Source organism: Lygodium microphyllum, chromosome 21, assembly GCF_053477565.2.
Source record: "Lygodium microphyllum isolate KBCC chromosome 21, Lygodium_microphyllum_v1.1.10, whole genome shotgun sequence".
NCBI classification, from domain to species: domain Eukaryota; kingdom Viridiplantae; phylum Streptophyta; class Polypodiopsida; order Schizaeales; family Lygodiaceae; genus Lygodium; species Lygodium microphyllum.
Genome location: NC_141155.1, coordinates 33,774,099 through 33,784,486, shown reverse-complemented (window position 1 = coordinate 33,784,486; position 10,388 = coordinate 33,774,099). Strand labels below are relative to the sequence as shown.

At 41.4% G+C, this 10,388-nt stretch overlaps 1 pseudogene; it reads right to left on the bottom strand.

Annotated features, from left to right (window-relative positions):
* Positions 1-342: 342 nt before the first annotated feature.
* LOC148017879 (phytepsin pseudogene) lies at positions 343-9,153 on the bottom strand (annotated as a pseudogene).
* Between the last annotated feature and the right edge of the window lie 1,235 nt (positions 9,154-10,388).

The following is a 10,388-nucleotide window of genomic DNA, read 5'->3' as shown; positions in this document are numbered from 1 at the left end:
TGTAGCAACAGGCGACAACAAGAATACAGCTGAGGCATTGGTGATGGTGTCTTAATCCCTCCTCTCATCGCAGCGCAGAAGCAGCACAACTCCTCCTTGAGGCTTGCATACATGGATGACTGCATCCCCCTCTTCTTTCTTCCACTCATCATTCCCCCCCCAAGATTAAAAAAAAACTCTCTTCTTTTCCCTCGTAGATCCCCGAATGCCTGACCACTTCCCGTTTGTTCTGCCCCCCCAGGAAAAACCAGAGAGCCCCCCTTTTTCCAAAAAAGCCTCTTTTTCCCCCAGGAAAGCGGGCCAATTTCAACATTAATCACACTTTTTTATATCGACCAAGCCTGCAAATCACTTCATTGTCAATATGATTAAAGATATTTTCCCATGGCCCTCACGACAATTAGGCGGCCTTAGCAAAGCCTACACGTGTATTTCCATAATCGAAAACCGTGTGGTAAATGCCCATGAAAACATCTCCACTAACACATTGCATTTCATTACCCTCTCCAACTTTCAAGATATACTGCTCAGGCGTAAGATCAAAATGTTTCCCTCCTATCGTAAAGGTCACTGTGGGTATGGAAGAAACTTGGTCACACTCCACAGCACTCTCTCCATTCGGATTCGGAAGGCGTTCGCACATCTTGCTAAGATACGCTTTGATAAGCTCTCCAGACTCATCAGTGTGATCAGTTGGTTCTGTGCCCATACTACTGCCATTTCACACATAGTACATCTAGTGTCGTGCAGACCCTCATGACCCCTATCCAGTACGCTTGCAATATCTGGGCTGAAATCCTTTGCTCTTTGGGAGCACATGCCAATCTGTGCACATATCTTTTCTGGACTGATCTGCTGCTTAACCATTTCAATAATCATATCACCATATTGAGACACCATGGCCTTGCATTGCTAATTCATGACACCAGATGCTCCAATGGCCTCATTTATAGCTGTTATGATTCCCGTTGGCCCAGCCATCAAAGATGTTCCAGAATCAGCAATAGCAGCACAGCCATTGGCACATTAACCTGTTGTCTTTCCACCTACGAGAAAGTCTCCCATATCAAACTGCCAATAGCCTTTTCCTGTGACTGGCACGTAAGTATGTTATCCAATGTAATGTCTAGGATCCATGCCACTAAAGATGAGCTCAATATGCTGCAGCCATGCCCAAAGAATGCCATATGCTTGAAGCCTGACCACATCTGTTATACATGTCCACAAGTGTATTGCCAACATGAAACTCATTATCTAGACCCCTTTTTTATATCTCTACATGAAGTTCTCGGCTTGTATCTAAAGCTCCTATGATGCTACATGATTTCAGGCTGTAAACAAATGTACTAGCATCAGCAGAAATACCATCCAGTTGTAGATGTTGGAAACATCCTCACAAAGCCCATAATTGGCATATCTTGAAATAAGTGTAGCCCATGAGATTGCATCTCAAGTTACCAGTCTACCAAAAACTCCTTGTTCTTCTCCGTCTTCAGCATAGAATGAAAGAGCAAACATAACAACTAAGTATGTACAAAGTATCTAATCACACGCACAACTTTTGGGTGGTTTTCACACCTCGAATGCGCAGCAATACAACAACGACATCTGCAAAAAACACACACGAAAAAGACAAATTTATTTGCATACAAAAAATCATATATTACCTACATTTTCAAAGAGCTTTCTTTAGACATTGAGCATAACACTTAAGTGCTAATGCTTCTCTTAAAGAAGAAATTTGATAAACACAAACACGGGATTGGTCACATTCATCATTGCAAAAACATATTGTTTACTATCATAATTGGGAGACGTGGCACGTATATCCCCACGTCTAAATTGCAGGTTAGACGCGCCCTCAAACGCGCTCCAGAGTGAACCTTCTTTCTAGCGCGTCTATCTGTGCATCTAAGATGCAGCACAGACGCACTGTCAGACGGGCATCCCAAGTCAATGCGCGTGTATAATCATGTGTAGAATGCAGGTCAACCTTCTGTGCAGCGCGTATATCATCGCGTGTACACTGCAGAGCACACACGCTAGCACACACGCTCTAAGACGCGCCCTCAGACGCTCTGAGAGAAAACATTTTTCGCATCTATGTTTGCATCTACACTGAGATGTAAATGCGCTATCAGACACGCTCGGTCGGCCGATTTTAGGCCGACGACCGCCATTGATGATTTATAAAATGCAATACATAATGGAATCACAAATCCTTAATACACAGATAGAGCAAAGAGAGGAAGAGAGAAACAAAGAGAGAGAGAGAGAGAGAGAGAGAGAGAGAGAGAGAGAGAGAGAGAGAGAGAGAGAGAGAGAGACTCGCCTTGGGTGTTTGGTGTGGCGGGTGGTGGCGCTTCTTCCTTCTCCTTCTTCCTCTCCTTGGTAAGTTACCCTCCCTTGATGCTTGCTTGCTTGCTTGCTGCTTCTTCTTGTCCTCCTCTTTCTTGTTCTCTCTTTCTTCCTCTCCTTGGCTTTCCTTTTTCCCTTCTTGTGTGTTTGAAATGAAAGAAGAGGTGAGTCATGAGGAGGTGAGGCATGAAGAGACTGTATGTCGACTAAACTCAAGCTTCAGAACCACAAAAAACGTAGGAAAGGAAAGGCACAATTTGAAAAGAAATTATTTAAGTATGGTTTGAATTTTGACGAGTGTGTCTATTTTCGCGTGTATATGTGTGTCTATTGTTCAGATAGACGCGAGTATAGACGCGAATATAGACAAGTAGTTAAATACGGATATAGACGTGCATTTGGGATATAGACGCAAATATAGATGCGTAGTTAAATGCGGATATAGACGCCTTTGATTGAAGAGTTAGAAATGTTATGGGAAGGTATTGAGGTGCAAGATACAAGTGTATCTGGATCCTCTAGAGATTTCACATTGAAGGCCATGTTATTGTGGACCATGCACGACTTTCCAGGATACGGAGAGTGTTCAGGTACATGTATATAACTCTATATTTGAAATTCAAGACTTGAATCAATTGCATTTTATTAATTCACTTGTTTTTTCAGGTTTAACCACGTCAGGATATCATGCATGTCCTATTTGTGGTCCCTCTCTAGTTTCCTCTAGGCCGCCACGTTTAAAGAAGGTTATCTACGACAATCAACATCGATTTCTTCCTATTGACCATCCCAAATATGTTCTCCCTACTAATGGAATGACTCCACAATCTCTAAACATTCGAGATTGGAAGGAGAGATGGATTAATGCCGACAGCCACCCTCCACTCGGCATGAGTCGGTAAGAAGTGAATTTCAATTGACTTTAAAGTATTTAGCATGATGAATTGTTTACATAATATATTGTTTGTTTGTTAGGTTCTCTATATTTTTTCGTCTTCCGTATTGGACTGAACTCAAGATCAATCACCTGTTGGACCCCATGCACATATTCAAAAATGTTGTATCTACATTATGGGATCACTTGATAGGGGCTCGTGATTCAGTTAATGTAAGGGAGGATTTATGTAACATTGGTCACATAAGATGATCCTGGCCACGCATTGGACCCAGAGGAAAGATTGAGCTACCCCATGCACCTTGGATGTTGTCAAAGAACGAGGAAAAAATAGTGAAGGAACAAATATATAGCTTTCAAACACCCACAGCATGTATGAGATGTCTCAAGGGAGCTTTCATAAAGAAAAAGAAAAGAGGTGTGGAGTAACTATCTGGTTTGAAGTCCCATGATTGGCACAAAATGATTCAAGTAAGGGTATCTCTAACCATGAATATAGTAATTAGTGGAGTAACTATGTGTAAACTTTGGGGTATGATGACTTTTTCCTCAACTAATCATTTGATCTATGAATATTGTTTACATTCAGTTCGTACTTCCTACTAGCATATCCCATTGTGCCTCCAAAGATGTACGTGATATCATTTACAAGATGGGAGAGCTTGTGAGGTGTGTATACATTGTATTTTTTCATTATATATCTTTGAATTTCTACACAAAAATAAACAATTCTCAAATACATCTTGACAGATACTTGAGCTCGAAGGAAATTGATCTAAACACATTGCAAGATACTCGAGTATTATCTGTTGAGGTGGTTTGTTTGGTGGAGGAAATTTTTTCTCGATCCATTTTGACTACTCAATTACATGTACTCATACATTTGATTGATGAGATCGCACTTTGTGGCGTAGTTCATGTAAGGTGGATGTTTTTTCTTGAGCGCTTCATGAAAACCTTGAAAGATTTTGTGAGGCAAAAAGCACGGCCTGAGGGAAGCATGGCTGAGGGTTGGTTAGTGCAATCATCCCTTGTTTGTATCTCTGAATATCTTGCTGAAGTGGATCCTTCTCAACCACGACTATGGAAAGATGATGAAGACTTGAGGATGACCTCTATAGTACCTCAAGGAAAAGGAATGAGTAAAGTGCTAACAAAAGAAGAACTTCGCAAGTTAAATAGTTTTGGTGTGCTCAATAGTGATGTAATGAGTAAATGGGTGACACTATATAATGAAGCAAGGGCAAGAAGAAAAAGAGAAAGACAAGAATTTCACACTAGATATGTACGTAATGTCTCATTTCCAGATCATCTAAATGCGCTCCCACGTCTTTTTGATATAGATTGGTTACATGAGGAAATGGAGAGAATGGAAAAAGAGGAGGAAATTAATATATCTCAAGAAGAGTGGGAATACGCACGAGGTTGCTTATCAAAGGTGAGACATACTATCAATTAATTTGTTTCTATAAGTTTTATTTTATATAAATAATTGACATGTTTGATCTTTTATCTTTTACTACTAGTGCACATTATTCAATGCACTTTGGTGTGAGGGTAAACATCATCGAACTCAACGTATAGATGAAAATAGAAATACCCAAGATTGTGATGTCCTTGCTTACTTCGAGGATACCAATGGTACCATGGAAGGTTATTGTGGCTTGATCCAAGATATTATGAAGCTTGACTTCAGACGATTCTTTATATATGTACTAGATGTGAAGTGGTTTAAAGAAGTGGTAACAAATAGTGAGCATTGCACAATCAGACGTCATCCAAGTGGTTTTGTAATCATTGACTCTACAAAATTTCACCAAAACAAGAATGACACATTAGTACTACCTCAACAATGCGAGCAGGTATATATGCAAAGGCTAATTTTTTTATATGTATACATGTGATACATATACACAATATAATAAGTACTTAAGTTTTTTGCTTTTGTTTTTCAAATACAGATTGTGTCATCCAATGGTAAATAATAACTGATGGTGGTATGTCATCCCTATATCTAATCGTTCAAAACCAATATATGGTAATATTACCGACATGGAGATAGCAGATGATCATAATCCAACAATTAATGATGATGTGCATGATGACACTATAATGGATGATATGTGTGATATAGTACAAGATGAACCTCGCAAGGATGTTCAAGGAAACACAGAAGAAGACAATAATGTGATTGTCGATGATATTGATGAAGTTATTGAGCAATACAGCAACACATCTGATAGTGGGATAGACTTATTTGTTTCGTTACCTCTTGGTAACATAGACCTAGAAGTAGATAGTTTAGCAAGGGCAGATCTCATTGAAGATGAGATGGATCATTCACTGTGACATACTTAATTTGCTTATTGATTCAAGATGTATTCCTAATTCTATGCTTTTTATGATGCGCACACGTGCATACTCAAGAATCAATAGTCAATTTTAAAGCTAAATTGAATTTTCCATAATAAAAAGGAAGTATCTTTTATCATCTTCAAGTACGTAGAGAAATTAGGAGATACATATTGCAATGCTTGCTACTAATTGTAAGGTTTCTGTCGCTTGCTGCTAATTACATATATCAAGCTTGTCAACTGGAGGAACTTCCATTGATTAGAGAGCAATGAAAAAGTAATTATTAACTCTATTTTTTAATTCAATGATTCAATGTGTATTCTTAATTCTATGGTTTTTATCATGCACACATGTGCATGCTCAAGAATCAATTTCAGGTGGTTAAATAATTATTAACATTGGTTTTTTAATTATGTGAATTGCTAATTTTAGGTGGTTAAATAATTGTGTGTCTGCTGGCGCGTCTATATTAACATCTATTTGTGCGAATATATAGACACAAAATTCGTATCTATTTACATGCACGTTTACACGCACTTATAGATGCGCTCGACTTTGCACGTCTAACATGCGCGTCTATGCCTCGTTTCTATTGTAGTGTTTCCATGGGTTAATAGAACAAGATGGAGAACTCCACATTAAGGAGTTTCAAATGCTCATGTTCAACTATCGAATCCAAGATGAAGGACACCTTATGATGTTCTTCAACATGACATTAAAAGGAAGAGCGGCAGTGTGGTATCATGGTCTAGAAGCCGGAACCATAACTAGTAGTGCCCAATTCTTTACGGCTTTCTATAAAGAGTTTTCCCCTAAGAAGGGTGGGCAGTATTGGTTGGTGTTCCGAATGTAACACGCCAAGAGCCAAATGAGAATGTCCAGGCATATGCCAAGAAACTAAAGTAAGTTCTTCGCAAACTTAACGTTTATATTCCCATTCTAGCGGCTGCACAGTTGCAATATTTCCTACATGGATTGGATTTCAATATCCATGTGCAACTGAGTAGTATTGCTTTGGCCGATATTGACACTACCATTACCCAAGCAGAAGGAGTAGAGTCGCCTTTTCCGTATCTCTTTTACAGATGTTGGTATTGGCCATTCTAGAACATGTCTGACTTTGCCCAAATCCACCGAGATTCCTTCCGCTGCTACGATGAATCCCAGATATCCAATCTAACGCTTGAAGAATGCACACTTCTTCATTTTGGCATAGAGCTTGTGTGCCCTCATTGTCTCAAGTAGTAACGGATCATAAAAGTTTCAAGTGGATCTTTACCCAGAAAGAGCTCAACATGAGGCAACATCGGTGGATTGAAGTGCTGGAGGAGTATGATTTTGAAATCAAATACCGACCTGGAAAGGAGAATGTAGTTGCCGATGCACTCAGTCGCAAGGCATTCCTTAATTCTCTAATCTTGCAAAATCCATCAACAGCTAGATCTCTAGCCACAAAGGTATCCATGCCAAACAACCCAATACTTTAACTAGCTAGAGAAGAAGCATGCCATGATCCAGTCTATCAAAAGATGCTAAGAGAGATCCCTATCAAGGAACAGGGCAAGAAGCTACAGGCTAAGTATCATGAATTCTCTATCAATAGTGGACTTGTCTACTATAGAACGAGATTATGTATACCGGCAAGCCACTCACTCAAGTAGAAGATACTGTGGGAAGCTCACGATTCCCCTTTTTCAGGAGTACATCCTGGGTATACCAAGACTCTCAATGCAGTTAGGAAGAGCTACTATTGGGAGAGGCTTAAAGGTGAAGTTCTCAAATATGTCACTGAGTGTTTGTCTTGTCAACGTATCAAAGCCAAACACATCAAAATGCCAAGAAAGTTGCAACCACTTGACATTCCTCAAATGAAATGGGAATTCATCAGTATGGACTTTGTTGTTGGCCTACCCCAAGTTCAGGGAGGATACAACTCCATCATGGTTGTGGTTGACATGCTTACTAAGGTTGCACACCTTATTCCTGTTAAGACAAACTATAAAGCCTCAGACATTGCAAGGTTGTTTATCAAGGAGATATTCAAGCTACATGGGCTGCCCAGAAGAATCATTAGTGATCGTGATTCTCTCTTCACATCACACTTCTAAAGAGCTATCTTTGAATCCATTGGGACTCAACTCTGTTTTAGTACAGCCTACCATCCCCAAACTGATGGTCAAACGGAGCGAGTCAATCAAGTCATCGAGGATATGCTAAGGGCACACTGCTACCATGAACCAAAAAGGTGGATTCAATATTTGCCTTTGGTTGAATTTGCCTACAATGCTTCTTACCAACAAAGCATTCAGATGACCCCTTTCCAAGCATTGTATGGGCATGACTGTCGAAGTCCCCTAAACTTCTTAGATCCAATCTTGAGGGTTGAAGCTTCAAGGCAGATGCTGGAAGAGATGGATGACCAAATGAAGTCAACTAGAAAGGACATCAAAGCCGCCAAGGATAGAAAGAAGGAATACGCGGATTTGAAGCATCAAGATAAAACCTTCGAGGAAGGAGATATGGTCTTCATTCGCGTACGGCCAAAGAAGAGTTCCCTATCCTTAGGAGATTGCAAGAAGCTAAGTCCAAGGTGTTGTGGGCCATACAAGATCCTCATGTTCCTAGGACCGAATGCTTATAGACTGCAACTCCTTGAGAACCTAAAGGTTCATAATGTATTCCATATCACCCTACTGAAGAAGTATGTACCTAATCCTAGCCATGTACTTGATGACCAACAAGTTGTAATGCCTAGCCAAGGATTCCTTGAGCTATGACCTCACATGATCTTAGATGTTAGGGAGAAACAACAGAGATCCAGAACCTTGAGAGAATGCCTCGTCCAGTGGAAAGATTATCCCGAGGAGGCCGATGCCACTTGGATGGATGAAAGCACTCTCAACCAACAATATCCCCAGTTCATCTCAAGATGAGGACATCTCGATTCCTCCAAGGGGGAGAGAATGTAATATTCCCGTTGGAAAAATGTTACTAGACCAACCCTATGCGCACCGTAAACTCGTGCAAAGGTTATCCCCAGTGCCAGCAGTTAATCTATAACCGCACGTGAGAAATGGAGAATCCCGTCTTGGCAAAGCAAGGCTATGGGTTCAAAACCGCATAGCCACGGGGAAATATCCTCTTGGGAGGAGATTAAGAGGATAATTGTGCAATTAATTTCAAATTTTTTTCTATTATCCCTTCTCCCCCAGCCCATGCACGGCTGGAGGAGAGGGAGTGTGGGGGGGATGGGCTAGTAAGGGTTGCATGAGGAGGTGAGGGGAGAGAGCCATGCAAAGGGCCACGTGGGGGGAGGTCCCTCTCCCCCCTTGACCTATAAAAACCTCCCTTAGTTGGGGGGGGGGAGGAGAGAGTAAAGGAAGGGAGAGGCTGCATGAGGATTCGAGCTACTGTCGTCACCGTAGAGCAGGAGTACGCCGTTGTGCTGCCACATGCCGCTGATTATCACCGCCAGCTGCCATTGGCCATCTGACTGCCACCATCCCTGTCATGTCCACCTTGCTTCCTCCCGCGAACGACGTCATCTACCTCCACACCATTACGTGCCTGTTGTCTAAGTCAGAAGCTTCATAGAAGCTTCTTAAGGAAGGAAGCTTCTAAGGGGCTTCCCTAAGCCCCCCTTCCCACCAATCATCCCTACCCTTGGGTTTTTGTAGAGAAGGAGAGGGGCTTCCTTAAACCCCCTTCTCACTAGATTCCCCAATAAGCCCACCCCTAGGCTTGGGATTTGAAGAGAAGAAGAGGAAGCCTATAAGGGCCTTCCCACCAATCACCCACAAGCCCACCCTGGGACTTTGAAGAAGAGGAAGTCTATAAAGTCCCTTTTCCACCAATCACCCACAAGCCCATCCCTAGCTCGGGATTTTAAGTCTCCATTCCCGCAAGGCCCTTCACAAGAACCCTTTCGCGAATTGAGATTTTTCCAAAATAAAGAAGGCTCAAGCTCCAAACCCTAAGGCCTTCCATAAGCCAAATCTCGCAAGTCGATACTTCTATCAAGGATCCGTACTTCAAAGGGAATCTTCGCGTATGAGGGAGATGTGCAAAGATCTTAAAGCTGCAAACCAAGGCGAGTAATTCATAGACCATGGAAGAATACCAGAAGCCGAAATCACGTCTGCGATGGCCCCTAAAAAGTCACAAGACACGCCTGCAGGAGGATCATCTCCTAGTATTCATGTGGATATCTCACTGAGCCCACAAGTCTAGGTTTTCTTCCTATTTTTGATTTCAGCTAGAAGTATTGCAATTATGCCTGGTTATTTCACGGACTAGGATGCACTTATGCTTGTCAAATCCACCTAGCTAAATGCGATTGAAAGAAATTGGCTATTTGATATTTACTTGAAGTAACTCATGATATTTTGAAGATTGTGGGAGAGAAGGAAGGAGTCTCACTTATAGCTTTCTCACTTACACAATGGGGGAATACACACAAAGGTGGAGGCTGAAAACAATTTTTCCTCTTCTTAGTTGTGTAAGCAAAAAAGAACTCTAGTATAGAGAAATAGAAGAACCCTATATATGGGTCTCAAACCAAACTCAACTAACTAAGGTGGCATACTAACTGAGCCACGAACTAGAGTAGATAAGGATAGCTATCATCTAGCTATTATTCATGGGCGGTGTACCAATCGCATCTGCAGCTAACAAGTCGGTGACAGAAATGCATAACAGTCACCCTGGCATATCACGAGTGGAGCTCGATATCTCAACACTCCCCCTCGAGCTCAATCCCAATTCCTGCACACCAAGTAGG